Genomic DNA, 27770 nt, shown 5'->3' with positions numbered 1-27770 from the left:
ATATACTTAGACTTCAGGAAGGCCTTTGATACGGTATCCCACCCCATACTGGTGAACAAGTTAAGAGGCTGTGACTTGGATGACTACACAGTCCAGTGGATGGAGAATTGGCTAGAGGGTCACACCCAGAGAGTCGTGGTGGATGGGTCAGTTTCGACCTGGAAGGGTGTGGGCAGTGGGGTCCCGCAGGGCTCGGTCCTTGGACCGATACTCTTTAATGTCTTCATCAGCGACTTGGACAAGGGAGTGAAATGTACTCTGTTCAAGTTTGCAGATGACACAAAGCTATGGGGAGAAGTGGACACGCCGGAGGGCAGGGAACAGCTGCAGGCAGACCTGGACAGGTTAGACAAGTGGGCAGAAAACAACAGAATGCAGTTCAACAAGGAGAAATGCAAAGTGCTGCACCTAGGGAGGAAAAATGTCCAGCACACCTACAGCCTAGGGAATGACCTGCTGGGTGGCACGGAAGTGGAAAGGGACCTTGGAGTCCTAGTGGACTCCAAGATGAACATGAGTCGGCAGTGTGACGAAGCCATCAGAAAAGCCAATGGCACTTTTATTGTGCATCAGCAGATGCATGACGAATAGGTCCAAGGAGGTGATACTTCCCCTCTATCGGGCGTGGTCGGACCACAGTTGGAGTACTGCGTGCAATTCTGGGCGCCACACTTCAAGAGGGATGCGGATAACCTGGAGAGAGTCCAGAGAAGGGCCACTTGTATGGTTAAGGGCTTGCAGGCCAAGCCCTACGAGGAGAGACTAGAGAACCTGGACCTATTCAGCCTCCGCAAGAGAAGGTTGAGAGGCGACCTTGTGGCTGCCTATAAGTTCATCACAGGGGCACAGAAGGGAATGGGTGAGGTTTTATTCACCAAGGTGCCCCCAGGGGTTACAAGAAATAATCGCCACAAGCTAGCAGAGAGACAGGACATTAGGAAGAACTTCTTCACAGTTCGAGTGGCCAAGGTCTGGAACGGGCTCCCGAGGGAGGTGGTGCTCTCCCCTACCCTGGGGGTCTTCAAGAGGAGGTTAGATGAGCATCTAGCTGGGGTCATCTAGACCCAGCACTCTTTCCTGCCTATGCAGAGGGTCAGACTCGATGATCTATTGAGGTCCCTTCCAACCCTAACATCTATGAATCTATGAAAAACTACTCTATTATTTTTCTGTAGTAAAAAAGAAAAGTGAAAGCTACAAGCTAGCATTTTCCAAGGGGTGCCTCAAGTCTACCAGGGGTGCCTCAAGACTAAAAATGTTGAAAACAGCTGAGTTAGGCCAAACCTGCCTTAGGCTCTGCTAGGCAATTAGTACTGGCTGGGCTGCTTGTTAAGGCCCCTGAGAAATACTGTACCCCTCAAACCTATATGTACCATATTTGATCAAATCCAAAATGACCCTGAATTTAAGATGACCCCCAAACAAATAGATTCTGCACATGGAAAGTTTATACATTTGTGATAAGTTTCCATATATAGAACTGAATTATTGTAGGGTCATCTTAAATGTGTCCCTCCCTTTGTGGCAGCAGGGAAAGCACTGGAAGGGGGCAAGCAGTGGGGGTGAAGTTACGGGGAGACGTGAACGGGGCAGCCTTTGTTCCCCTACCTGCCCCACTGCCCTGGGGCCCAGCCAGAGCTGCTGCTACCAGGCTAGGCTGGGGCCATGCTCTATGCCCCAGGCTGGAACTGGGCCAGAGCCTACTAGAGCAGAGCAAGCAAAAACAGTGGGGGGGGGGCAGGCGGGAGGGCAGAGGCCGCAGGGGCGGGGGATGGGGGCAGGCAGAATCACAGCTCCAGCCTGACCCTGGGTTGGGGCTGGAGACAGAGCTGCAGCAGCTGCCTGCCCCCCCATGCCCCTGCCTCAAATTCAAGATGGGGGGGGAGTTCTTCCCCCCCAGTGTTAAATGAGGAAAAAACCCTTGTCTTGGATTTGAGTAAATATGGCACATCAATAGTCTACATGAACTATAAATGAAATGTATTTGAAGCTTTTCTATTCTTACTCATCATTTGACACGCTTTAGTAACTAAGGGCATGATCCAAAATGCACTGTCAGCATAGATTCCCATTGTCTCAGGTTGTGGCAAAAACAGAGGCCAAACTCTGTTCTCAGGATCCTCTGAGATTTGATATATTTAGTTACGGAAAAAAACCCTATATTGTTTATTTGTGTGGGTAACTTATAACTGAACCTGTAATAGTATTGCTACTTGCATGTTTTACTATATTTAATTCTCTTCATTTTATCTTTGGAAAGAAAAGTTGTTGGATGCCTGCCAACATAATATTCTGCTTTTGTCTGGATGCCCCATAATATACTGTCTAAGTCTTGGATATCAGACCCAGAGAAGGTCATAGTGATTGCACCTCCAGAGGGTTATGAGCTTGCCTGCTGAGTGGAATGCAGTAACAGTGTTCTGTATAGACAAGATCTTTTGAAAAGGCAAAGACTCCAGAGAACATTTTCTCCATTGAGGTGACCAGTTCAGTGCTGTCACTTGTTTAGCCTGCTGAGTTCTTGGTTGGAATATGGGCCCTTTAATGGCAAATACCAGCATTCTTATAAAAAAATCTAATCAAAATCAAGGGCATCACTCTGGTGCTGGAAGTTTAAGACTATGCTCTTTTGTAAGACTGGGGTCTTGACTTTCCTCCAGAAATGCCAATGAATGTAGTTATAAATTATCAACCAAAAGTTTCAGAATTTTCTTCTCATTGACTTGCAGTATTTTCAGTCTGGTTTCTAATGGGGCTGACTTTGAAGTCCAAGCTTGTTTACTGCACAGACATAATTCTCATTAGCTTTTGCTGCCAAACTGAAGGCTGCAATTTATCTAGTTTTATGCTTGCCAGTTCCCATGTATATAGAGCAGGGGTTGTTGTCTGCTGAGTCCTGGCTAATGACAGATTTCCCTTCCTCAGAGATCAAGATGCCAATGGTCATTTGTCCTACCGGTCACTGACATTCAGTGGGTTACTGACACATCTTTGCTCTATGCCATCAGTGTTTCAGTGCTAGAGATGTGTTCAGATTTCAGTTCTGCTGTTTCTGATTTTGTGCCCTCCTGTCTCTTCACACAGAAAAACTGCTGACTTTTCAAAAAGACAGTGGAAGACATTCAGTGGGACTGTCCTAGCACTCTCTTGATGCTCTCTTGTCACTGACACTCAGATTCTTTGTTGGCTTTCCTCTCCCACCCACTCTAGTCTATCAGGGTCTCATATTCACCGTGTGCTTTTGATTCCCCTTTTCTTTCAGGGATCTTGTCATCACTTGACTTACATGACTCTCTTTTCCATTTCTGTTACTTTAAATGTTCTCCTCCCTAGTCCATTTTTCAACAAGAGTCTCATGGGGTTTTGTCTTGGGCACCTACCATCTTCTTGCCCTTTACTATTCTGCAGTGGACCTCAGCAACTTATGTGGCTTCAGTTACCATCTGTGTACAGATGACTCAGATCTCTGGGTCTGATACTTACTGTGTACTGTTACAGCCTCTGGGAGACCAAGACATAAATGGGGACCTCACTTTCTAGGTGTTGTTCAAACACAGTAGACAAAGATGGTGCCTGCTCCAAGGGGCTTACAATCTAAGTATGAAACAGAAGACAATAGGTGGATACACAAAATGGGGTAGGGGGGTACAAGGAGACAACACTGATCAGCTTGAAACATGGTGGTTGTCACATTTGGGTAGGTTTCACACACAAAGGTAAGCTGTAAGGAGAAATTTAAAGGATGACAATGAGTTGGCATTGGAGCAGTCTAAGGGGTATTTTTAATACATGAGGGGTAGCAGGGAATAAGCAAAAGCTGTTTCTTTAAAATTTAGTAAATGGGCAGTAGAGGCTGGCATCTTTGGTGGAGTGGAGGTATCTGATATATCATGATCAACTAAATTTATGGTGCCAAAATGGATCATTGTCATCCCTTCCTATTCTCCCTTTCTCTGTTGCTATGGAAAATGCCACTATTTCCTCTGCCATTCAATCCTGGTAATCTGACTCTTGTTTTTCTCTTTCCCTTCTCTCTGGATCTGCACACCTAGACAGAGTTCAAATTTTACTACCTCTTCCTTCATTCCATGTGGAGGTTTTTGCCTTCCTCTGTCATGTGTGGGTCCCTTTCTTAGGATCTTTAGAGCATACATTAACCAACTAGTTCCCTGTTGCAGTGGGGGCAGGGAATCAGGAGAACCCCTATTTTCCATTTTTACCTTTGGCACATTGTAAGGCATGCTTGATGTTTCAGATATTGTTGCCTGGGGTTGTGTGTGGGGTGATCTGAAGGACTCATTCAGCAAATGTGGTAGAGGCAATTTCTTTTATTAAACCAACTAGATATTTTTTTGTGACTATTTGCAAAATTTCAGGCTCTCACATACTTCCTCAGGCAAAGGAGAATGCAAAGATTGTAAAATTTCTCCCAGGTAGAAAAGAAAGAGGTTACATTTTGTGCAGCATCTAAAGATGATCTGAAGGAAAGCAGGATGTTTTCAAATGTAATCAGAAAAGACAAGTGTTAAACAATCTACAGTAGAAAAAAGTAAATTCAGAATCCGCGACTATAGCCAGCATTTATACCCCCCCACCATGGGTAACAAACCTGTTAATGAAGCCAATTTAAAACATGCCTTTATATAAGGAAACAAAAGACTAAGGAGAGCATTAAATTTCTGTTTCTTTTTCTTTTGTTGGCTAAAGTTATCTGTTTTTCAGAGGAATCTTCACCAAAATGTTGCCTGTATAGTTTCTTCTTTTTAATGTTGAGAGAGAAAAAATGTGCTGCATGATAAGTTCTCTGTATCGGGTATAGTAATAATTATGGTTGAGCCTGTAGCTGAGAGCTACCAAAAAAACAGATAGCCAAAAGGCATTCTCTGTTGTGATACAGAGCCATGTTGCAAAGAGAATGCTAAGAAGTTGATGCTATACTCTTTTGAGCAGTGTGGACTTCATTTGTAGTTCAGAATGCATTGCAAAAACAGGCCAGCAGCTTAGCAGGGGCTATTAGCAACATGATAAGTACCAAAAATGTTAAATCATCAGCCCTGGGACCCCACTACAAACTACTGAGGTTTTCATATCACACTGAAAAGGAAAATTAGAGGGCTGAAGCTGACATAACTGAAGCATCAGAGGGTGTCACTGTACTTGAAGCAGTACATCTTTCCACACAGATGCAGCTCTAGTGCTGCTAATGGCAAAATTGGGTGTACAGCGGGCCTTTTCTCACTATAGGATAATTATTTTGTATTTATTGCTGGTAGGTTAAATGTTTGCACCCTCTCATACAGCTTCCCTCAATGGCAGCACCATCAACACTCCCCTACTAAGTGCACTTATAAATGATCCTTGGAAAAACATGACCATAGTGTGTAACTAATTCAATGTAGTAGTTTGGACCAGTGGAGGGAGTACTCACACTAGCTGTGCTTATTTTGTGCAATACAAGATTGTGCTCTACAAACACAGACTTGTAGAGATGGGTTCACCATGACATTTAATGCACAATATAAAACTAACAAAAATACCACACATGATAATTTTTATTTTTGTTTGTACATTCAGATATGAGGGTCAATACACCAGGTGAAACTATTTAAAGAAGGGAGAAGGAGTTAAGACAAAGAAGATGGGAAATAGAAGGTAGGAGAATTAAGCTTCTCAATTCCCCAAGGTCTGTCTCAAGGAACATTCCAGCTGAGGTGGTCTTTTGTTTGTCTTGGGTTTCTTTTCCTATTGATTTTTTGGGGGGGGAACAGTTTTGTGCCATTCTCTTGCTGCTTTATTGATGATTTGTCTGAAATGAAGGCATATTTATCACTAACTAAATGTAAAGGTCTTGTTGACTACTGTTCCTTATGGGTACCTTTTAGCAGCATGCATCTTTGGGGAGGTAACAAAACCCATTTTTTCAAGAAATGTATGTTGTGGGCCATGTTTACACATGTGCCTGGGACCACAGTATGCTGAGCTGGGTCAGAGCATCCTCAGCTGGCAGGTGACCCAGGGGGTCAGCAGGCCAGCTCAGGGTTGCTCTGACCTGGCTCAATGTGCTGCGGAGGAGCTGGCTAGGGCACAAAGGTGTCAGGGCTAGCTGGTAGGCAGCTCCCGTACTGAAGCACTCTTGTGCCCCAGCCAGCTCCATCAGCATCTACATGTGTGCTGCTGCACAGTAAATAACATTGCCACAGGATAGCATTTATATTTACAAGTACTAACCTACAGCAGCATTTATTAGTTTACTATGGCCTAATAGGGCCGCACATGTCGATGCAGAGACTTTACTGCATAGCTAATTAGGCAGGTCTGCAGTAAATATCTCATGTAGACATGCCCTGTTTCATATAAAATTGGGCTCGTTCCACTCTATTCTACATGTAACTTTTCTTTTTCTATACTTTGCTAATGTGCCCAACTCTCTACAGAAAGGAGTTGCTATATCGTAGATGTAAATGTGCTGGTGCTGAAAGGATAGCTCACACCTATGTCTAAGTACTGCTGTACCTGTTGTATGTTCTGCTTGAGCATTGTACACCGAGCATGCCAGTAAACACATTATATAATAAAACGGCAACAGCGAGCAGACTATAATTGAATGCCAGCACAGTAATGGACCACTTGGCTAGCAAATAAAGCTTTTAAATCTGCACACAGGTCTCCTAAAGTACAACTGTATCAGACAAGCTTAATAGTAATTTGAACAATTCAAATACTGTTTCAATCCCTAGTCTGGAAACTAGCAGATAATCACTTCCATATAGTCCTATGGGTCTTTGCTGATAAAGAGGGGAGTGAACAGAACTGGTGGGCTTTAGCTTCAAGACAGATGAGGTCATCGCACCAAATAGTTTCTAGGTACCATGCATTATAGGATCTACTAAAAACCTGAAACACCAAACTGCAGATAAAAATGTAACACAAATATCTTATTTGGAGAAACAGACCAGATAATGGCTTTTTCAATTGAGAATAACAGTTAAATAGCACAGATGATGGGGTTCTACTCTAAGAACTGCATAACTCCAGCAGTCTCCATTTAGTTTTATTTTAATTTTTTGACCCATTGGACACCATTACAATTGATGTTGTCATTTCATGAAGTGTGGTGGTTCCCTGACTAGTGCTGTAGGAGCACTATTAGACTGCCATATGCCCTAAGACAATGGTATAGTTCTTTATTAATATGAAAGGTGAAAATAATTGACTCCAAAAGGATTTGTGTAAAGAGAAGCTGGGGGCTGCATATGAAAGCATCATCTATGATATCATCAGGCACGGTCTACATGAGCTTGAAGGCTTATCAAGCTACCATGATTATGGTATGCCAGCTCCCATAGGATACGAGGGAGGGATCAGGTAGCATGATATCTGGCCACCTCTGACACCCCATTCCAAATGAGCAGGTACACTTTTGCAGGTGAACTGACTGGGGACAGACTTCAGCACAAGTCCAGGCCTAGACTGAAGCTTACACCAGTGGAGCCAAAGACATCCTTGCTGCTCTGCCACTGCATTGCTACATGTGAGGGATCCTTTTTCCTTTTAATAGGCCATTTCTGTTTCACTTATATAGATGTGACTGCAACTTTTAGGATGTTTCACACCAACCTGCAATGGGGTACCAAAGCTCAGGGGTGGAAGAACAGAAGAGATTTCAAATAGGCCTCTGCAGCAGGGCCAGTAAGGATCTTTTATGTCACCCTGGCAGTGAAAGGGTCTTAAAGTGAACTTAATTACACTTGCATTGTCAGAGTGGTGTTAGGGGTCTTAATACTAATGAGCACTAAGCCTTCAGTCAGTTTTCATGCCCCTGTATGAGAGAGATGGATAAGTTGAAAGGAAATCAGTAACCCTTTTCCCCTACTGGATTTGGATTTTTGAGGCTGATTAGGAAACAGTGTATTAGCTTTTAATGCTAGTCAAGTAAGGATCGTAATTCCATTTCCTATGTCATAGGCAAAGAGGGCTATTAGAATTAAATTGCTAATAGCACTTCTTAGAATAGATGTTGTTCATTTTTTCAACACAGTGCTGTGTCTGTAAAAGTGTTGCTTATGCTCATAACACTAACTCCTGCTGATTTTTTGACAGTAGTCAGTGAGGTACTCATGGCTATTTGCTTGAGAAGTAGGAATGACATCAATTTCTTTGGACTCTCTTAAGTGTTTGTCTTTTATGCCTCTCTCTCTCCTTAATATGAAAATACTGATTCGTTCCTTTACTTTCCAGGGGCTTCTAACGTAATTGTTTCTCAAGAGAAAACAAAGTAGATCTCAGGTACTTATTTAATAATTCTTTTTATGCCTGTTGCCCTGTATTCTTTTGATTTTGGCCTGTCATTTGAGACAGTCAAATAGAGGAGCATATGAACTAAGGTTTCTGTTTAATTAGGGTGGTAAAAAAATGCATATGGAAGCAATTTAGGATTGTGCTACTGAAGGGGAAAAAAACCCTTGTTGACAGCAGAGATTTGGACTCATAATGTACTATTCAGATATAACCAATCCCCCTATCTCTAAACTGACAAAGATTGGACACGCATTTTTTACTAATCTGAGCACCAGGTGGCCTGTTCAATTCACTGAATAATGTGAACATCTCAAATGCAGTTCATGGCATCTCCATTTATGCTTTCATTGCAACTTTAAAAAACCCAGTTTTGTTATGTGCTAACTTTTCCAACTGAGAATGAGTTCACCATTTTGCTTTATATTTTTGCTTTAAGTATTGTCTCCAAGTGTTTTGAGTCATTATAATGCACAAAGCACAACTTAATGATAACTGACATTTAGATGCACCATTTCTGCTGATAATCTGCAACTGCCATTGAGGAGCTAAACCCATCATTACAGGGTTCAGTTTTCTGTTTACCTATGTGCTTAACCTTGGAAATGTAACCTGGTTTCTCTATGCCTTGATTCTTTCTGTAAAATAAGGATAAGAGCTCTTACTTTTCCAGTACTGTTGTGATGCTAGATGAGTTAAAGTTTGCAAAGCAGTCAGATACTACAGTAATGGGGGTGACATACACATAGGACTACAAACAGATATTGCATTTATCTCAGGAGAAACCATTTTCTCCTGGGACAAAGTGTGATCATTTAGCCATTCATGTCTGTTCTGGGGCAAACCCTAAAAAGATTCATGGGATAAGAAGTGCTAACACTTTGTCTCAGGGCATCGTGAAGTGAACCTGAATGGTTGTCTCAGGACTGCATGATTGAATCAGTGGGAGAAAAGTGGCAGTTCATTCCCCTCACTAAACTCTGATTGAAAGGGTCATGTGTGTACTCCCCAGTCCCAGGACTTCTTTATTTTGGGACAAATACAGACACAACTGGTCCCAGAACAAATGCAATGTCAGTTTCTAGCCTAAGATAGCTTATTCCATGCTCCGTGCAGCAAAAAAGGCACATAAGCCAATGTAGGCTGAAAATGATGTCAAGCAGATTTTATGATGTTCTTGACTGCTAATAGCAAACATTAAGATGTTGGTTTATGTTAATGTGAATCTGTCTTGGGCAGGCTTACTACTAGGGCAGAACTATCTTTTTTCAGTGAATACTTTATTTACCAAAAAAGCAATTTTGGTAATGTCAATTCAGTAGATAGCTTTGGCCAAAGGAAAAGGAAGAATAAACATTCAGAAATGACAAACCAGTGCTTTTCTCTGTTTCCAACACACAAAACAATTCATGTCTTTCAGGTTAGAATTATTGGGAAACTTAGGTAAGCAGAAGGAGGTGCAAGCAGTGTGGGACTGCCTTTTGTGCTCTTTAGTTCAGTGATTAGCATGCTCACTTGCGATGGAGTGAGGCCCAGGTTCAAATTCCTTTTTGCCCAATTCAAAACAGGGATTTAAACTGAGGTCTCCCCTCCTCAGAAAGTGCCCTAAATGTGAGGTTATAGAGCAGTGGCAATGCACCGGGAGTGCACAGGGGTGCACATGCACCCCCTGACAGCCAGTGTTTCCAGGCGGGGGGGGAGGCAAGAATGCTGGTGCCCCCCCTGAGTGCACAAACTGGGGAGTGGGGGTGCCAGGAGAAGCTTTCCCCCTGCATCTGATTGCGCTCACCTGGAAGTGCCAATGGTGTGCTGCTGCCAGTTGCGGGTTAGCGGGATTGGCCGCGGGGAGACACCTTCCCCCCCAGTTGCTGACTGTCTGTTGAGGGGGCAAGTGCCCCCCCCCCCCCCCTGGACTCAGGAGGCACCAGTTGCCCATTTATAGAGCAGTCTAATGGAACAGCTTTAACAGAACTGATTGAGATGGATGTGTTCCAGAACACATAAAAGGTTGGAGACCTCAGTTCAAATTCCAGCTCTGAATCAGGCAGGGAGAATATTTGAACCTGGGTTATATCCCAGGAAACTATCCTCACCATGAAGCTTATAGAGTATAAACAGCAGTGGATCTAGGAATGGAGTGTGGCCCCACAACTTTAGCTGTGCTGTGCAGGTGCAGTAAGCTCTGATCTGACTGATTGGTCAGTGCAGGCACCAGCCAGAGCTTCCCATAAGCAGTGAGCTTTGAGCTCACCAAGTGATTGGGACAAGGGCTAGTCAGAAACCCTGCTTTTGCACAGCTCTGGAGCCCAGGGGGTAAATGTTGCTACTGTTTGCCTTTCCTCTCCCTCCCTCCCCCTCCCTGCAGAATTCAATAGCGGAGGAAAGGAGGAGATACGCGGTTTGCACTCAACATTTGCCTTGTGTATAGATTTATTCATACCAGCTATGTGTTCTTTTATTATCATGATGCACCCCTGTAACAACTTCCATGACCAAAATCAGCTAGCAGGTTCTTCAGGGTATTTAAAATGATTTTTTTTTCTGGTGCCCCTTTATGTCCACCCCTATTGCCAAGGTAATAGGATATCTGTAGCATAATTGGTGGTGTCACACAAGTACCTCAATTGTCAGCATGGGAAAATTATGATTTAATCTAACAAACAGTTCCTCTGCACCTCTGTTTCATAGCAGCTGACAAAGGAAGGTGTTGCCTACAAAGTTCACATCTCTCTGAACTGTAGTCTCTAAGGTGCCAGCCCTGCCTTCTTCCAGACTTCAGACTAACATGGCTAACTACCTCTCTGCATGTCTGTGACCAAACAGGAGTCTTCTCCTCAGAGCTGGCTTTAGGGGTCAGTGACTTGGATGACTGCCCAGAGCGCTGTGGTCAGGGGGCATCACACACACACACACACACACACACACACACACACACACACACACACACACACACAAGCAGCCTGAGCTCACAGCAGTGCTATCACACACACACACACACAAGCAGCCTGAGCTCACAGCAGTGCTATCTCCACCCCAGGCAGGAAGGGCAGTGCCTAGTCCAACTTGCCTCATCCTCCAGTTGCTGATCAAAAAGAGCAAGAGTGGGCAGTGTGGACAGCAACAGCAGTGCCTGCCTAGCCACCTGCCTGACACCCCATGCTGCTCTGCCTCCCCACCAGACTGCGCCCTAAGCCCCTGCCTGCCTGCCCCTGTCTGCAGCAGCACTGTTGACTTGGGGAGGGGGGAGTGCTGTGCAAGTGGGGATGGGGGGAGTGCCAGGAGAGGAGGGAGAGCACTAAAATACAAGTTTTACAAGTTTATGATATCTTCCCTAAGGTCAGATCTGCTTCTCCTCTGCTTGAATCTGCGTATACTTGTTATAGTATGACCTAGTTCAAAACTGCCATAAGTATGTGAGAAACTTCCTTTCTGTTTCAAGTAGACTTTGCAAGCATATTTCCTTGCAAATGGGCAAATGTTCCAATTAGATTTTATTGAATATGCCAGAGATTCTCAACCAAGGTGCCATGAGATCCTTTTAAAGGTGCCCCAGAGTGCTACACAATAATATTAGGTATGCAAACCTGTACACATGATTCATGAGAGAAACCCAGAAATTTCAGAGGAATCCAGAGTGTCAGAAACATTCGGACTTGTGATTTTTCTAAGGTCTTTGCAACAGGAAAACATGAATGAAAACAAAGAGCTAGCATTTTCTGAGGAGTGCCCAGAATCTAATGGTGGGTGCTTTGAGTCTAAAAAGGTTGAGAACCACTGGAACTATTATGAACTTCAAAGGGGTAAAATCCATGTTACCACCATACTTTATTTTCTCTTCATTCCCAGCTCATCCCAGCCTTTGAAGGTAGAAATAATCTAAAATCTACTAGCATGTATACAGAAGATTCTGGTGTCTTCTGAAAGATTCCTTAGACCAGCGGTTCCCAAACTTTTTTTGCTGTGACCTGCTGCTGGGAGTGGAGTGCGGTGGCAGCGGCCCGGGGGCAGGGGAGCTCCTGGCACATGGTGCAGCTTGTCCTTTGTGTGCAGTGCTGCTGGCATTGCCCCCGTGACCCTCATTTGGGTTGCAACCTGAGGTTGGGAACTGCTGCCTTAGACCATGGGCTTCTTTGGCAAATTGTTCCTGACAAAAAGGTCCATTTGATACTAAGAGCATAGATAAACTACATGTTTACAATGATTATCAGCATCAGCATGATGGAAAAATAATGGACAAGTGACACAAACTCCTAAACCTCATTTAGTGGAGAATTAAGGGTAAAACTCTGTAGGTGTTTGTACATGTCACATTTTTTGCCCTTTTTTGCTCTCCAACAGCGTGACTGTTTGAACTGGATGCTTTAAAAGTCTTTCTGGTGCGTTAAAGTAAAACTCCTCTGATATAGTTTATTTTTGCTCACCACAAATTAAAGCATCGTGTCCATGGATTCCTTACATGCAAACACAAAGGGACTCAAAGCCATGTAATGAGTCCCTTTGTCCACCAGATGGCTCAGTGACTTTTTTGTAGTTCACCCGTTTGTCTACCAGATTCCGCTTTGAATTGCAGCTGCCCTGTTTCAATAAATCGGTGTAATGTGTTTCCCCAAACACCAGGTGTAGCATGGCAGATGCAGTGGTCCATCCAGCCCAACATGCATCAGTGTTCATTCTCCTGCACAGACACCAGCAGACAAACACCCCACCGCTCATGCCCTGGCCATGCTTAATTTGTTCTATAGCCTATATGTGCAAACACTGACACAACACTCTAAAATAAACTATTTTAAATTTTATAAACCTATTTAATTTAATGAGAATTAAACCCGTGATGTGTACAGGCACCCTATTGGTGCAAATTATACCAGTTTAGATGGCATGTTCATTTTTATTTCAGGGTATCCATTTGCTAAAGGCAGACAGGCTATTACCTGCTCCTCAGCTACCTAGTAGAGAGGTACCATAATAGCTGTCTATGCATGAGCTACTCTGGGCCAGATGCACATCTGCCCATTCTTGATCTTGATGTAATTTACACTGGCATACAAAACTGATATAAATTACATTGGCAGTATTTGGGAGTAAGGTTATCAGTAGACAGAATGCCATGCTGAAAGAAAAGCCTTGTGGGACTGATATGGATGACTGGATCTTGCAGATGCAGGTGAAGCAGCTGTGGTTCCTGTTCCCCTTGGTTTCATAATGAATCGGGGTTCAGACAGAATTTGCCCCCCCAAAATGTGCACCGAATAGGATTTTTTTATGTGAGAATCGACTGATCTGTGGGGAAGAAGGGCCTGATTCTACTCGAGGTCAGTTTGACTTAGTCATTTCCTAGTTACACTAGCTTAACACAGCATAGGAAATGGCCAGAAGTATTTTACAGCTGTCACACGTATTAAATCAATGGTTGTGACCATCTCCCCTCCCTCCACTACGTTTGTATTCATGAAGAGATGTCTAAAGAGCAACTCCTGTTTCATAGGTACATTTTATTGTATGCCACAATTGGTACAATAAGTACTGCTGAATAAATAGCAGCAATAATGAAGTCAAACAAAAAAGGGGGGGAAATAGGCATAGGTAAATGCAGAATTTTTTCTTTGCAAGGTCCTATTAATCTGATTTTTCTGTCAGATAAGATATTTTTGTACAAAGAAATTCATTCAAGCATATTTTCCCATTGTTTAAAAGGAGTCAGAGGAGGAAAGCTAACAGCAGGTTATTGGAAATATGCAATTAATGGTGATTTTGAAAATGGCATCTAATAATTTTATCAACAACATAATAACCAAATTGAAGCAGTTTATATAACTTGGGTGCATCTTTTCACTTATCTCAAATGTTTCATGTGGAACAAATACTACAATTTCAGTTTAGTCTTGAAAATGGGAAATAAATAGTTCTGATAAAAAAGAAGTATCATAATGGAGAGGGAATCTGTTGGAGGTTTATGAAAAGTTTTTCATGATGTATTGGCAACCTGCACTGAAAATGGAAAATTCTGTCACATACAGAAATATGCAGTGACTGCTCTTGGATTGGGCTGTTGGATTCATTCTGCATGTAAATAAACATAAAACAAGTTTTATTCTTTTTATTTTTGCTGAGATCTCTGGCTACTTCTTGGCTTACATGCCAGAGTGTGGCACTCTGGGATATTGCTGATGCATTAAAATTTCTATGGGACTTAATTTGTCCAAAACGTCCTGGGGAAGTTTTGTATTTTCTTTTCTGTAGATGGTGTATTTTTCAATGTTTAAAAAATATATTGAGATGTTACCATGTGGAACTGTGGAACTCATTGCCACAGGAACTCATTGAATTCACAAACACAGTGGGCGTGTCTACACAAGACGCTATGTTGGCATAGCGACGAGCTACAGTGACGTAGCTTGTTGCTACAGTGACAGAGTTGGCAGGCACTAAGCTACTGCACAGTAGGGTCAGAAACTTCCCATGCACTGCCAGGACTGTGCAGTACTAGCAAATACCAAATGACTGCGCTGTACCAACTGCACACTGGGGCACACGTGTAGACATGCCCAGTAAGATGCAAAAAAAAATGTGCTATTTAAATGGGTAGTTAGCTTATCTAAAGTTGTTAGAATTGAAAACAATCATCTTGGAAGGGATATTAAATCCCAGGCTTTAGGGTTTAAGACAAACTGTTAGAAAGGATAAGGCTTATACAGAAGGCTTCAATTGCCTACTGCTGGGTTCTTATATATTCCTCTGAAGCATCTGGTGCTTGCTGCTGTGAGTGTGGCATAGACATACCCACAGACTTCCAGGCTAATGACCTCCTGAAAGTGAGTTGGGCTTTGAGCAGTTTGTTGTACTGTGGCTAGGCGGCAGGCAGCCCTTACATTTTAGCATCCTCATGCCCCAGCCAGCCCCTGTCACTGTCTACACATGTGTATCAGCAGTTACTTTGCCATAGGATAGTACTGTCTCTGACAATACTATCTTATGGCACAGTTAATTAATTTACCGCACCCAAATACTGGTACATGTGTAGACGGTGACACTTTACTGCGGAGCTAATTAATCTCCTCTGCAGTAAAGCACAGGTGCAGATGCACCTTATGAGAACCTAGTCACTGCAGAACAGAGGGATGTTAGTGACATCGACAAGGGAGATGGGGCTTTCAAAGTAAGAACAAAGCTTGGCCAACTCAAGATTCCCAAGTGCAAAAAGAAGAGTTAAAAATATACATGAATTTTCTCCTTTTTTCATAATTCCTTTTGTTACTTTAGTTGGGCTCTTGAGTTGCCCAGGTTTGGTTCTTATCCTGAAGGTGAAAGCTTTTTTATCCATCTCTAAGCAGGATGGAGAATGCTGCCATTCTACTCAGTTCCAGAATCTCTTATTTTCTCAGTAACTGTTGATCTCAGTCATCAGATAAGAACCTCTCAAAAATGCTGTAGCTGTACTCAAGCTTTCCCCCTCCCTCCCTCCTTCTGTCCTCGCTCAGATTTCTGTAAACTAAAGCAGTGAAAATAAAGTTCTGCTTTGAGAATCAACTTTCCTCTTGCTCTTTTGTCTTCCATGCTCCATCTCTGTGATGATTTTTTGAAAATAAATGGCATTTATAGAACAGTTAGCACGTTGGCCCACTGGTTACATGAAGAGAGTTTCCTGCTGGCATGTTGAAGGGATAGCTACCGCAGTTTCTGCTGTAAAACCCTTGATTAATTCATAGACCAGCTCTCCTAATTTGAATGGGATAAATAAACTCTCCACTCTCATTAAGTCTCCTTGGAGGGTTTTTTTAATAATCCTTTTTATTCTTCTTATTTTATTTATTTTATGAGGTGTTCCCTCCCCTCCCCCTTTCCCCTAAGTCAGGTCATTTTGCTTGGTGAGGAGGGAGCAGGGAGCAAATGTTAACGTTTCAAGATTCCATCTACAGTGTTTAAGACTCTCTTGGCTCCATAGGGTGCGTCTACACATGTAGGCATCTGCACTTACAACAGCTCAAATAGTAGCGGCACAAATTTGTGCCTGAGATTTGTGCCTCAGCACATGTGTCTGAACATGCACTTTGGTGTGGGGCAAATTGTGCCACTTGGGGCTAACCGACCCTTCCCAGCTCCTCCTGGATCTTCAGCCAGCACCTATGCTGGCCCTAGCAGTATAAAAAACTGCCCTGGAGAGCAGCTCAGGTCTACTTGCCCTCAGAGGGTGCGTCCAGATGAGTGCGCACGTGCCTGTTGCAGTATCTCAAACATGCTCTGAGACACTGCAAAAGGCATGATGCAGACAAAAAAATGATCAGGTATAAAATTAAAAAAAACCTGTAGAGAAAAATTGGGACCAGGCATGGTCCAGGAACATACCCTGAGGCAACTGGAGGTGGGGTCCTCCAGAGAGATGCTCCAAAGCATCTCTATGATGTTCCTGCTGCCCCCGGCATGCTGCCTCAGCATGCTGGGGCAAACAGACATGCAGCAAGGCTGTGATGTGACCAGGACCCAGGTGCCGTCCCTGGTAAGTAGGGATGTGGAGGGGCTGTGGGTTGGGGGGACTGTGGGTGTGGGGGGGTTGTGTAGGGGTGGGCTGCTCTGGAGGTGTGGGTCCCCCACAGGGCGCACAGCACCCCCCTCCCCCCCACCCCCTGTGCAGCAACACCAGCCATGGGGCGTTCAGGGCCCTCTCCCCATGGCATGTCATGGCTCTGGCCACTTGGCACCCGGCGCCGCCTGTGCTGCATGTCACAGGTCTGGCCTGGCCCGGCGCCATGTATCTTAGGGCAGCTCCAGGCTGCTCGGGCTGCTACCTGGGGCCCTGGCACTGCTCACAGGGGCTGTGCATCAGGCTGGGCCAGCACCAAGTGGCACAGGTGGCACTGTGTCTCAGGTAGTCAGGGCCATGCTGTGCCATGGGGGGGTCTTTGCCAGCAGCAGGCCCTGAGTGCCTGATGGCTGCTGTAGGGGGGCTCTGTGCCATGCAGTGGGGCAGGCAGGGGATCCAACCCTCCCAAGCAGCTTCCCCCTCCCCCACATAGTCCCTCCCACCCACACAGTGCACTCCCACACAATCCCACCCTCACAGCCCTCCCCCCACCTCCCTGTCCCTACTTACTGGGGACAGCGCCTGGGTCTGGGTCACTGCTGCAGTCTGCTTATTTTCAGTGGGGGGGGGTTATACTGGGTTTCCTGGTATCAAATATAGAGTCCACACTGCAAATATGGAGCATGGGAGCACATTTTTCGTTCCCAGCATGTTCTTGTGCCATCTCAACTACAAACTGCTCAAACCCGTAGTATGAATGGCACAAGCCGCCCCCTGAAGTTAAGTGCCATTCCATTTTTGCTTCATTTCACAAGGATTTTATATTTGTGCAATCTCTCAAGTATTTTAGAGAAAACTACCACCTCTTTTCATGTGCAAAATACAAGTAGTTATTAATTTCATGTGGTAAATGGTTTGTTCATGTATATATGAATGTGCTTGTTGATAACCTGACATAAAGCCACATTGGGAGTTTATTTTACTATATTTATCTGTTCATTTTGAGTATTTCCCAAGAAACACCCTGCGGCAGGTACATGCATGGAGAAGCCACTGATGGGCAGTGTATGTGCCCTGTTCACTTGGTCATGATGCACCTTCCTCCCATGAAGCACCTGCCATGACATGTTTCTATAAGATGAATGGTTATTTATGGGCAGGTGGTACCTGTGGTCACTTGGTGATCCTAGGACAGTTGACTCTGCATTGGTCTTGTGTGACACTCCTCCTCTGCTACATCCCACTCCTTTCCACTCAGGTGTTGCTGTTGGACGTCAATGGTAAGTCTGGTCTCCACTTGGTTCTTCTTGTAGGTGCTATGTGTGGCTGGCACTGGGTGTGTGGCTGGAACTTGCTCAGGATGGTGCCTGTGCCTTCGCTTCAGAGGATAACAGCAGAAACAGGTAACCAAACTTAAATGAGTTCACCAAAGGCAGGTCCTGCCAGACCAACCTGATTGCCTTTTATGACCAAGTAACTAAATCCTTGGACGATGGTGTCACTGTGGACATAGTCTTTCTAGACTTTAAGAAGGCCTTTGACACTCTCTCACCCCATCTTCATCAATAAATTAAGTGACTGCAGCATTGATGCCTGCACAGTTGGATGGGTAAAAAATTGACTGATGGGGTGCACCCAGAGAGTAGGAGTGGACGGGTTGTACTCAACCTGGTGAGATATGAGCAGTGGGGTACCCCAGGGCTCGGTCCCCGGGCCCGCACTGTTTAACATCCTCATCAGCAACTTGGACGAGGGGGTAGAAAGAACGCTGTCCAAGTTTGCTGATGACACTAAGATGTGGGGCGAGGTGGACACACTTGAAGGAAGAGAGAGGGTGCAACTAGATTTAGACAGACTACAAAAGTGGGCAGATGAGAATAGGATGGGGTTCAATGTAGACAAATGCAGGGTGCTGCACCTTGGGAGAAGGAATCCACAGCATACATACATACAGGTTGGGGAGTTCCCTTCTTGAAAGCACAGAGGTGGAAAGGGATCTTGGAGTCATTATTGGAGTCCAAGATGAACATGAACCGCCAATGCCAGACCGCAGCCAGCAAGGCCAGCCATACCTTGTCATGCAACCAAAGGTGCATCTCAAGCCGGTCCAGAGAGGTGATACTCCCCCTCTATGCGACTTTGGTCAGGCCACAGTTGGAGTACTGCGTACAGTACTGGGCACCACACTTCAAAAGGGATGTGGCCAGCCTGGAGAGGGTTCATAGGAGGGCCACCCGCTTGGGAGAGGGCAGCAGGACAGGCCCTACAAGGAGAGACTGAGGGACCTGAACCTGTTAAGCTTCAGCAAAAGGAGGCTGAGGGGAGACCTGGTGGCTGCCTACAAGCTCATCAGGAGGGATCAACAGCAAATAGGCAGAGCCCTTTTCTCCCCAGCACCACCTGGGGTGACGAGGAACAATGGCAATAAGCTGATGGAGAATAGGTTTAGGTTGGAGATCAGAAGGCAGTACTTTACAGTTAGGGTGGCCAAAATCTGGAACCAACTTCCCAGGGAAGTGGTCCTCGCCCCTACCTTGGGCAAATTCAAGAGGAGGTTGGATGATCACCTGTCTGGGGTCTTGTGAACCCAGCATTCATTCCTGCCTGTGGCAGGGGGTCAGGCTAGATGATCTGTTCAGGTCCCTCCTGACCCTAGCTACTATGAAACTATGAAATGCCTCTGGCTGGTTGGCTGGGCAAGGTGCTGATGCTTCAGCATCATCTGAGCCTCCCTACTGGACTAGGGCCCCCGGGTGCCTTGGGGCACCACTTCTAACTGCCCTTGTCCAGGCTCTCTGCATCTGCTGGAAGGATACACTGTTTGCAGGCTCCCCTTGCTTGTGTCCCTTGCAGGGTGCTGTGCGCTTTGGGCTGGCCTTAGATTCCTTGACACAGGTCCCACACTCTAGCTTGCTGCTCTCTGTGGTGCTCTTGGCCTGTGGTTTTCCCTGCTGGTCATGCAGTGTCAGCCAGCTGTCTTTGTACAGCTCTTGTGGTTGCTCTCTTGCCCAACTTCACTGCTCTGCCCACTCCCTTCCCCACCTGGCCTGCACTTCTCTGGTCAATCAGTGTGCTCCTGGTCAGCATGGCACTGGCCAGTTGGACTGCAGCCCAGCCACCTGGGCCCAGGCTGACCCAGACCAGCTGGGCATGTGTCCCCTCAAGCAGGGCTGCATGCTTTTCTTTTCCCCTGAGCTTGTGCCGACCACCAGCAGCTCAGGCAGGGCCCTGTCACACACCCATTTGGGAGTTAGAATGTAAAACCAGGATGAGATCTCTAGGTTGGCAGTTTATATCATGACCCTAACAGAGATGCTGTCAAAGTTAGGTAAGATGCTGAACTCTGAGGTGACATATTTTGTAGCTGTACAGAAAGCTATTTTTTGGATTTAGTGAAAGGACTTCTTAGGATACTTTCTAAATATTCATTCCAGACTATGATTTTGATTTTTCTCATTTAATTTGCCCCACCATTTAATATTTTCATAATTCTTTATCTTGGTATTTTTAAATCTAAAACTTTCCTAAACAGTCATTTTTTAATTTTTTTGTTTTAAATAGACTATGAATTCCCTCTTTGCAGAAGTTTCTGGTTTATCTGTAAAGATTTTCTGGAACGGCTAACCTTTTGGGAAAGTAGAGCTTATTTTTATTTGGAGTAAGCAAATTATTTGGCCTTTTTTGCTTGATACACCTTGAATGTGCTCTTTCTCTCTGTCTCTGTTCTTAAAAGATGATTCCTCTGTGCATAACAAGAAAAAAAGTAGAAGTACGTCTCAAAACAAATTCAGTTTATTTTCTTCCAGGCTTTTGAATAGTAATTAGAGACACTAATGCAAAATTCATTTTAACATGACAGTGCCTAATTAGACCTAAGAAAGGGTATGTAGATTCCTGCAAATATTAGAGCAGATAGAAGCAGTTTTTCATTAAGCATATGTTGATGTGGATCATATTCTAGGTGTGCACGTGTTTGCAGATGAGATGAAATTTTTTTCAGAAGCAAATTTCACTGAGCCTTCTCTCGACTGTGCATGTAGTCATGGTTCCTGCCACATCTCTAAAACCAGTGGTTGCAAGCGGACCTTATCTTTATGCTTGCTGACTGTAGGAGCTTGAGAAAACTAGCTTTGTTTGCCTGTTACCCTTAGGCCCCTAACACATGTTACATTTATGTCAGGGCCTCAGATAAAATATACCCAAGTGGCCTGAGCACTTGAGGCAACACATCTACCCCAATCCCTGGATAATGAGATTGTCCTAGCCTTCTGTGGTAGCAAGCAACTGAATTGGCTACTGAAAGCTCCACTTACTCCTTTTAAGTTCACGCGGAGGCTCAGGCGGCAGGCTGCAGACGCATCTGTTTTGGCAAGCAGGTCACTGCTCCTTCTGATTCTCCTGGCTCTTGGCTCAGCTTTGACTTTTCCAGACTCTAACCTCAGATTGATCCTGGAACTAGGCACTGGCTCTTGCCCCTGGTTTCTGATCTCGTCTTGCTTCTCGGATTACGCTTCTTGGTCCCCCTGCAACTTGGTCCTTGTGTTCTCAGACCCTCAGACCTAGACCCTGGCCTGATGCTCTGGCAATCTGTACTTCCATCTTGCTGTCTCCCTAACTGCTTCAGGGGCCTAGCCACAGGCCTGGCTGCCTATATCTTGTCTGAACCCTGACAACTTAAGATATGATTAACCAGCTAGTCACATCTTAAATTGTGACCCAGCCACATGTTCAATAAATTAATGGCATGATAAAATGAGGAATAAGCTACATTATTCTACAAAGAATGTGTAATAACTTTGTGGCTGGTTCCTATCGCACCATTAATTGAATGTGTGGCCGGATGCTCCCCTGTGGCTGAGACCCCTGTCGATGGGGCTTGTAGCCATGGGAGTGTCCAGTGCTTTCCACAGATGCATCTCAAGCAGGGCCAAGGAGGTGATCCTCCCCCTCTATGTGACACTGGTTAGGCCCCAGCTGGAGTACTGCGTCCAGTTCTGGGTGCCACACTTCAGGAGGGATGGGGACAGCATTGAGAGGGTCCAGAGGAGGGCCACCCGCAGGATCTGGGGACAGCAGGGCAGACCCTACAAAGAGAGGCTACGGGACCTTAACCTGCTCAGCCTTCACAAGAGAAGGCTGAGGGGTGACCTGGTGGCCGTCTATAAACTCACCAGGGAGGACCAGCAGGGTTTGGGAAAGACCCTGCTCCCCCTAGTGCCCCCCAGGGTAACAAGGAATAACGGACACAAATTGTTAGAGAGTAGGTTTAGATTAGACATCCGAAGGCACTACTTCACAGTCAGGGTGGCTAGGGTCTGGAACCAACTTCCAAGGGAAGTGGTGATGGCTCCTTCCCTTGGGGTATTTAAAAGGAGGCTTGATGTCTACCTGGCTGGGGTCATTTGAGCCCGGTTTTCTCTCCTGCCCAGGGCAGGGGATCGGACTTGATGATCTACAAGGTACTTCCGACCCTACTTCTATGAATCTATAGCTGGGAGTCTGCAGCTGACAGCTTGTGTGGTGGCCCCACAGCTGTGAGCCCTGTAAGCACAGCCTCCCAGGTGTGGGAGTTTACTGCTTGCTGTTGCAGAGGGATCAGTGATCCCGGGCTTCCCCTGCACTGGCAATAAGGTGTGATTGGGTCTGATTCTGGATCCCACAATCATGCCTCCTGCCATGGATCATGCATCAGATCCTTCTTGTCTTTATCTGAATGTCTGGCAGGGCCTTAGTATTTTCTTCATTTACAGTGTTAGAGCTGTCTTCTCTGAACCTTGTTGACTTGTATTTCATGTAAATCAAATTCAGGCCATTCAAAGAAAACAATCTTGCAAGTAGATAATCCATCGCTGACTTCATACGGTTACTAGAGTATTTCAATAATTTAGCAGTGGTAAAACCCCAAAATAGATGTACTTGTCACCAAATGTCCAGGCTTTTCTTCCCTAAAGTTTCTTGCATGACAGTGGAAACGAAGTCTTGTAGATGCTTCCCCACTAAGTCATAAGGTGGCATGCAAGATCATGTGAGACAAAGCCACAATTCTGACAGACACCTTCTCTAGATGGCTATGGAGGTCCCATTCCACTTCCAGACCCTCTGGGCATAATATCACAAAACCAGCGTCTGAGGCAACATCAGAACTGAAGTCAATGCATCTGATAGCCTGTATGCTGGATGGTTGAGCATCACTGGTGACTGTTCAATTATACATGCACCTTGAAGAGGACCCATTCCATTCAATAGAAAAATATTTCAGTTTGTGTTCAACACTGTTTAGAAACAACTGAAGTCTCCTAAGGATTCTCAGCTATAACCTGTATTTGATACTGCAGATTTTAATTCAGTTCCATCAAAATACATCTTAAAGTGTTTTCTACATTTCACCCACTTGCTCAGGTTTTTTCCTATCCCTAAATTATCCAAGTCACTAAACATATTATTAGGTACTTACTTACTAGTAAAAAAAACCCTTTCCTGCAAGTGGCCTCAATAAAATTCTTGCAAACCTCCTAGGGCCTCTTTCAAGGCATTTGCAAAACAGTTTTCAACTAGTTCAATCAAGTAAATTTTCATGGTTCTTGTTACCAATTTACTTGCTTTCTTTCCTAACACTTATTCTGTACTGGGAGAAAAGAACTCTGTATTTAAGACATTTCAAGGGTTTATGTTTTACCTTGACAGGCTTTGACAGTCTTCTAGATTGTCCTGTTTCTTTGTTGCCATTCTAGTGTTTCAAATGTCTAAGTTATCTCTTCCCAGAAGATATCAAAATAAATAATGTACTGCCTGCCAACTTGCTACCAAACAGCTGATGTACCTCCTCTTTCAAATGTTAAGGGTCACCATACTAGGGTGCAAACTGCATCTCTTGCTGGCTTCAGAAACATCCCACACCTGACCTCTGCCAGATGGCTACATGGGGGAACCCCCTGACTTGTATGCCTTTGGGACACCAATTTCTGTTTGTTTATTTGCAGGGAAACTGAGGAGTTCTGGCATGGCAAATGGGATGTTGCTTATCAACCACTTACAGTAGCATCCACACAGACACAGACTGAAAGAAGAAAGAATAGCTACAGCTCTTAATTGTAAATATGATTATGGCGATGATGATAATGATGTCAGTTTGGATTCCATTGTCTGCACTCTGGCCCTCCTTTTCCGGACAGGTCTTATTATCAAAGGAATGGATGTACAACTGGAGAACTCTCCCTGGGTATGCCTTCAGATCGAGTGGATTGATTGTTAAGATAGTCACAGCACAGGTGCAGCCCAGTACACAGGGTTCAGAAGATTTATAATCATGTGTATGCACACTCATAGCAACCCAAAGCAACTGCTACTATGAGGTAAATAGCCATTCTTTCTCTTTTGAGTATCAAATTGTTCTCTCCTTCATGGAGTATAGTCATTCCCTGCAGGCTTTTCATGGAATTTGTATGGAATTCTCTCTCTCTCCCTTTCAGGTTGGTTTTCCCACCCTCCAGGTTTCTTTCCATTCTATTTAACCCAGTCAGTGCTTTTTTCAAATATTTCTCATGGGACTGAGCTGAACCTTTTAGTCTGGAGTTGACAAAGCAGTTTAATAGGATTTGGACATATCTATCTCTTAAGCTCTTGGGAAATTGTAACCTTAATCCTGTTGGCTGCCTGTCTGTCTGTGAAAGCTAGGGTAGAGCCCAGGAGAAGAAGGTAGTTCTGCCACTGCCAGAAGCAGCTCAAGAAATAAATCTTTAGAACCCAAAGGCAATGCTACTACTATATTATTTTGTGTTTATGGCAAAGGAACTTGAGCCCTACCAGGTACAATGTGGGACTTTCCCAATGAAATCAGCACAGTTGGCAAAGACATTTATGATTTGACCAGCCTGTTTTAACCTGTGGATTCTGTAGTTCCTGAAAGTAGTTACAGCCATTACAGTGGGAATGTAGGTACTGAGCATTTGTAAGTGAATGAAGACTCAGTTATCCAGCAGTCAGTCATCCTTAAGGTAAGAGAGTCTGTCTTCCTGTGTTTTGAAAGTGTCTTTGCACTACTATAGCCTGAACAATAATTACACACATCAGAACTACATTATAAGAACATTATGAATATTGCAAAGTCAAGCACTCAGTGTTAGTTATCCTAATGTCAGATTAAAGTTGCTGAAGGAACCTTAATTCAGCTTCTATTTTCATATGCTTAATACACTCCTTATTTATGTATAAAAGCATATTTCTGTAGCAATCTGAATCATTCAATGCACAGGATTGACAGTGCTCACTTAAGGGGCAGATATTTAGGTTTCTTTTGTTTTCTTTTTTTCTTTTTAGTTCAATGTTCTAGGGGATAATAAACCCCCCACTGATACAATTAAGTATCGGGTAACAAAGGATCAAACAGCACATTTCCTCAAAGCACAACAAAAGAATACAGCCCCAGGCCCAGAGAGAAAACCAGTGGAAATTTACATTGATAACATCAAATGGTGGACTCTGATCTTGGAACAATGGTATAACTCTATAATCGAGCTGGGCCAAATCCCAGATTCCTGGAAAGGGAGTATTATTGTACCAATTTTCAAGAAAGTTTTAAAAGATAAGCCAGAATTGTATCGCCCTATAAGCTTGATAGACATTTCAGTTAAAATTGTTGGGCGCCATTTTTTATATCGCCTCATAACATGGGTAAAAGGGGAAAACATTTTACATGAACATCAGACTGGATTTAGGGACAGAAATTCCACTATTGATAACATATTTATTCTTCAATTTTTGAGACATAAGTATACGCAAATGCGCAAATCAGCACTGTATATTGCATTCGTAGACTTGTTAAGAGCTTTCGATAGTATAAATAGAAGTAAACTTTGGGAGAAACTGATAACCTATGGGATTGACCCTTCTTTTTTGCATTTGTTGATAAAATATTATAAAGATACATGGGTCCACGTTAAGTGGGGCTTGAAGGGTGAACTTACACAAAAAATTCAACTACAAAAAGAGGTTAGACAAGGATGTATTTTGGCCCCTTTGTTATTTAATCATTACATGAATTATATTATTGGAAATATGCAGGATGCACATTTTCATCCCCCAAATTATTAGCAACCCCGATTCCTATTTTAATATATGCAGATGGCACTGTTATACTGTCAAGAACTCCTATTGGATTACAGAGAGCAATTACAACTTCTGACTCTTCCTCCCTCAACCCCTGCATCTTTTTCTGAGATTAGAGATGGGAATGGATTCTATTTCAATTAATATTATTATTATAATGGTGGGATTTTGGTTTAAAATCCTGCCCCTTGTACCATCTTGTCTGCTTAAATTTTGCTACATAGAAGATATTAATAATCCCCCTCCCCTCCAATCACCCTGGTTAGCTTTTCTTTCCCGTACTTTTGCACTTTCTGGGATGGGATACTATCTCAAAGATAATGAAAGATCTTTCTACCCCATAGAAAAGGTTCAGGTTTTCCAGAGGATACGAGATATTGCCTGGCAGAATGATTTTGCAGTGCCTAGGGCTACTCACATTGCACCTTTATATACTTTTTGGAAATTAGATGGCGGGGGGGAAGGTATTTGCATTTGGATCTCAATAATAAATGGCAATTCCTTTGACTAGACTCAGGACCAAACAGATGCCCACAGCTGTTCTGGCTGGATGTAGATTGTCCATTCCAAGGGCTAAAAGATGTTGCCCTGTCTGCCTAGGAGTTTTGGAAGATACTATCCACTATGTATTAGAATGCTCTTTATATAATGACACAAGGATAATCTATTTATTACCGTACTTGCAGAAATTGATACATTTCTCAAACAGAGAGAAATGAATCTGGCTTTTACAGCAAACAGATCCAAATGTAGTAACTGTCTTGCAATGTTTGCTTACAAGGCTGAGGCGATTAGAGTGAAATATCCTTTATTACTGATATGAGTGATACATTTTAACATTAGACTTGATTTTATTGTTTCCGTTCTGGATCTATGTACAACAATATTATAGATTCATGTCTTGATTTACTACTATATTTATATTAATAATGTTTTTATGTTGGTGGGCTCTATTTTTAGTATATTTGTAGTTCAGTTACCCTGTTCATACTTATTTATATTATGGGTGTATGTGTGTTATGTTGTCTTTGGGAGCATGGCATTTAGCCAGTATCCTTAATAATAAATTGAATTGAATTGAATTGAATTAGTTCAATGTCTGCCCTCCAGCTCTATTAACTGCATGATATTCAGACCCTGCTCTGAAGACAGAATTGTTCATTTCCCCATGGGTTTTTCTGTGTTGCTTATCACTAATAGTGTGTGTGTTCCACAAGCCTTAACATTTATTTTCATGAAGCCCCTGTGAGATAAGTGGACAGTATAACCCCAACTTTACTGAGAGGGGCCAGAAGCTTAGGCAGATGAAAGTCAAGAGCATTCATTCCACGTGGGTGTCCAGTTTGATTTACAGAAGACAAAGAACTCTCATGTTTAGACTTAAACTTCCACTGACTTCAGTTGCAGCTGTGAATGCACAGTACTGCATATCAGGGCTTGAGACTTTGACTGGAAACATGCTTAGTGACTACTTGTGAAAGTGTTCTTTTAAAGGACTCCACTAGCAACACAAAGTACCCCGTGGCAGTGGCAGGAACAGAATTCTATTTTCTAGAATGAATGAACTTCTATACATAAAATGAACTTTTCCAGCGAGGATAACTTGTATCACACTCCAGCTCTCTTGTAAAATCTAAAATTTCATTTCTACCTGGAAGAAACTTTACAATCTTTGCATTCACCTGTGCCTGAGGAAGGGTATGTGTGCCCAAAAGCTTGCAATTAAAGAAAATTATTTTTGCAACTATCTATTTGGTCTAATAAAAGATATCACCTCTGCCATTCTGACTGCTCATTCTCTAGAACAGCTTTTAACTATTTTAACCAGGAGACCTTTGTTTCTTTGCCTGTA

The 27770-nt window shown here is 43.7% G+C and overlaps 1 long non-coding RNA gene across 1 annotated transcript in view; it reads left to right on the top strand.

Moving 5' to 3' along the window:
- Positions 1–27000, top strand: part of LOC132249633 (uncharacterized) — a 31049-nt gene extending 4049 nt beyond the window's left edge. The window contains exons 2-5 of the long non-coding RNA XR_009461144.1: positions 5575–5652; positions 8239–8286; positions 18127–18216; positions 23794–27000. This is a non-coding gene — a long non-coding RNA (uncharacterized LOC132249633). The remainder of the gene's footprint in view (positions 1–5574; positions 5653–8238; positions 8287–18126; positions 18217–23793) is intronic.
- Positions 27001–27770: the final 770 nt, after the last annotated feature.

The sequence above is a fragment of the Alligator mississippiensis genome, chromosome 3, assembly GCF_030867095.1.
Source record: "Alligator mississippiensis isolate rAllMis1 chromosome 3, rAllMis1, whole genome shotgun sequence".
Lineage (NCBI taxonomy): Eukaryota > Metazoa > Chordata > Crocodylia > Alligatoridae > Alligator > Alligator mississippiensis.
Note: the sequence above shows the minus strand (reverse complement) of the source record. Positions and strands in the feature narration are given on the sequence as shown.